Source organism: Panicum virgatum, chromosome 1N (genome assembly GCF_016808335.1).
Source record: "Panicum virgatum strain AP13 chromosome 1N, P.virgatum_v5, whole genome shotgun sequence".
NCBI lineage: Eukaryota > Viridiplantae > Streptophyta > Magnoliopsida > Poales > Poaceae > Panicum > Panicum virgatum.
In genome coordinates, this window is record NC_053145.1 from 23565767 (window position 1) to 23569533 (window position 3767).

The 3767-nt window shown below is 42.9% G+C and overlaps 1 long non-coding RNA gene across 1 annotated transcript; it reads left to right on the forward strand.

Moving 5' to 3' along the window:
- Nucleotides 1-275: 275 nt before the first annotated feature.
- LOC120655525 lies at nt 276-2534 on the forward strand. The gene is made up of 3 exons (XR_005667567.1): nt 276-656; nt 1971-2058; nt 2143-2534. It is a non-coding gene; the product is annotated as an uncharacterized LOC120655525 (long non-coding RNA).
- Nucleotides 2535-3767: the final 1233 nt, after the last annotated feature.

Genomic DNA, 3767 nt, shown 5'->3' on the forward strand with positions numbered 1-3767 from the left:
GAGCGCGCGAGCGTGCGCGCTTTTGCGATGCACCAACCGAAAAACACGCGCGCGATGAATAGATCTGGCGCTCCCACCCTGTTTCCACCCTCGGTTACGTTTGTGGTCTCTCTGGCTCCACATTAATCCCCGTCCTTTAGTGACGTACCTACGATTTCAACATAAAGTATGCCACGTAATTAGTTTGCAGGCGGGGCGGGCTCTTAAACGAGCCCGCGTAGCCGCCACGCAAAAAGTCTTTGCGGGGTGGCCCAATATTACCCTATCTAAGCCCGCCGACGAAACAGACCCTTAAGACACGCAAAAGAAATCTCCCTCTTGCATACCTATCGGCGGCGGCTGCCACCATCATCGACGCCTCCGCTCCGCTACGCCGCGACTACTCCTCCTCACTGGTGAGGCGAAGACGGCAGTTTGGCGCGGGGCCACGGCAGAGGAGCAAGGGCCGCGGGCACAAGGCCGCCGGTGGAGGAGCCTTGGCCGCGTAGGGCGCGAGGCCGGCGGTGGAGGAGGCGAGCCGCGCCGCGCGAGGCCGGCCACACCCGCTCGCTGCCCCTATAGCGTTGGATGTGCTGCACAGGTCATCTCCGCCCTTCTCGCCTGCACCTGAGATCTCCAAGATCTGGCGTGTTCTGCTCTTTCCGCAAGGGCCCAAGGTGAGTGCGGGATTGCTCATCCAGATCCCACGCCTCAGTTGTGCTTTGTCATTGCCTGCGCGCTAATTTGTGCTTCCCCCAATAACGTTAATTTCATTGTCTGTGCGGTAGGTCATCTCATGAATTAAATAGCAATATTTTTGCCTACTTGGATTTAAGGATTTAAGTTTCTTTAGAATTTCACAAATTGCAGGTCCAGATAGCATTATTCTAGATAGATTAAAGGATTTTGTGTCACACATTTTTCCTTCTTGAATCTATTATGCAGCAGAGTTGCTTCTATGCTATATAGTGAATACTTCTATGCTACTATGCAGCAGCATTAATCAATAACAATTTTGAAATTTGGTAGGCATTAATCAATAGCAGAGTTTTCTATTAAAAAATTGTTTCTTCTTCCTCCATGCTAGAGTGCTAGTCCCTAGCTAGTACAGCCTGCAGATTTGCTTGTGATTGCTCTCAAGAACAGAATCAGCTCATTAGTACTTCATATGGACAGTGATGGGAATAGTGTGCATGCATGCTCATCAGTCATCACTCATGGTAGCTAATGCAGCGCCTTTTTAGGCAGTGGCTGATCTTACTGCTTTGAGCCATGACAGACACTCTGTCAAGACTAGCAAATTAACTGGTATGACTAGCTCAAAAGTGTTCATGCTACCCAGTGGCGGATGTACACCCCGGGCCACCCATGCCATGGCCCGGGGTTCGGCCCAAAAAATTGCTGAAGAAGTCCAAAAAATTGCTGAAGAAGAATAAATATACTACTTCGCGATGACACTTGTTGTATGTTTTCTATCTTTCCATTATGTTCTCGTGTATCTTTTGAACTTCCATTATGTTCTCGTGTATCTTTTGAACTATGAGTTTGTCGACATCTGGTTTTTGTCACAACTATATTTAAAACTTCGGCCCGGGGTTCAACTCAATCCTGGTTCCGCCACTGATGCTACCAGCTGATTCCAGCTCAAGATAGCATCTTAATTTTCTAAGATAGCATCTATCTTTTTTCTGATGCATTTCCTACATGCTTGTAGATAACAGTAGGAGCTCTGAACTCTGATAAGAGCTTGTTTATAATGTCTATTCTGCCATTTGTGTTCACTATTTTTTTTTCAAAATAGAGCTCTGAACTCTTAATAACAATGCAGTTGTAATCAAAATTTTCTTTTTCTTTTTTAACTTACCAGAAAGAATGGAAGAATGGAAAAGCTATGAATGTATGGACTGTATCATTTTATCATGTATCCCATTTTTGTTTTCATGTGTTGGCTGTTAATGCTACCATCTTACCTCTGCAATCATGTTTGTTAGGACAATGGACCTTGCATCAGAAGGTTTGACAACACAACAACAGAAGGCAAATAGTCGAAGACCAGTTGGTAGCTCACAAATTTTGACAGTACGTCTCTTTCTCATTCCTTACTCCCTTCATTACTTAGGCATCTTAAACAAGTTACAAACTGAGGTGCTCTAAATTTTGTAGTGGTACTGTGTTTTGCTTCCAAGCCAGCAGACTTGAAAGCTAAAGGAATGGGTTCTGACTGATCAGCAGCAACAGCTTGTTAATGCTAGTGGTCTTGGACATCTTGCACTTACCTCTGGGTTTACCATTGATCGATCTTTGCTTACATCCTTTTGCGAGAGATGGAACAATGAGATAAATACTGCACATTTCATGGGATTTGAAATGGCACCATCACTTCGTGATGTTTCATACATTCTTGGCATTCCAGTGAATGGTCATGTGGTGACCGCAGAGCCAATTAGTGATGAAGGTGTGAATCGAATGTGCTTGTATTATCTTGGAAGAGAGACCTGGTCAGTTAAATAATCTATAAATGTTCTGTGTATAGAATACGTTAGTTCTATTTTGAAACTAAGCTATTGGTGCGATCGATTCATTGTCTGTAGTGCAGCACTGCAGTGATCTTTATTCACAATGTTATTGTCATTTTTATTGTATTTATCCTATTTGTTTTAATCACCGTGCTATACAAGTGCTTGCTTCTAGCAGCATGCAAGCGTCGTGCACTTCCAGCAGCATGCAAGCCGAGACGCGTACGCCATGCGGGCATTGCAGGTCCACCGCAAAGGCCACAAATTCTTGATGTCCACCTTGTCATGGTCGCATGGCTTTGCAGGTCCACCGCAAAGGCCACAAATTTTTGATGTGCACCTTGTCATAGTTTGTGGTCAGCTGCATACCCACAAAATTAATTAGCGACATCATTCGTGGGTTTTGCGGCTGCCCACAACCCGCCCACCTGCATCGTGACCGCGTAAATACTACCATATACAATTCTGTATAATTTATAGAACTACTATATACAATTTTGTATAATTTATAGAACGATTCCTTAAGTAACTATAAATTGAGTACTATACTAAAGTGACAGGAATCGGCGCGCTGCCGTTCGTTCTGGCCCCAAGCGGGGGCCGGTACTGTTCATTGGGCCCACGCATACTGTTTAAGTGGGGCCCACGTGGCCCGGATACTGTTCATTGGCCCGTGTGCTGTTTAAGTGGGCCCGCCTACTATTCAAGTGGCCCCCCCTGCCTGTGTACTATTCAGTTGGGCCCGCGTATAAATATGTTTAATTATTTTTCGTATAAAAAATAATATAATTTTGTATACTGCGTTCACATATAGTAGCCCTATTGTTTGTATACTACTTAGTGGGGGCCCACACCATTTGGGATCCATGCATATTTAGTGTGCCCCACTTAATGGACCCACGGTACTATTAGGTGTCTCTATCTTTGAAAAAAAATCGATGGTGATTTCGTACTGAAAATATAAAATAAATTTAACTTTTACTATATATAAAAATAATAACTTCGTACACCACGTTCATCTACGATAGCTCTAATACTTTTATAGTTATTTCCCGTACATAAATTCAAAAAATAGGATCAATTATTCTTTCATCACTATTTTATACGTCAGTCTGTCAGCAATTTTTACTCACACACCTAAAAGTCAACGGATTTCTAAGAAAAAAAGTTATATTGTGCTTAAATGACCATTATGATAACATAAAATATCTAAATTTAATATTGGATTGAGTACAACAAAATATAAATTTATGTTTTATTTTTTTCCAAATT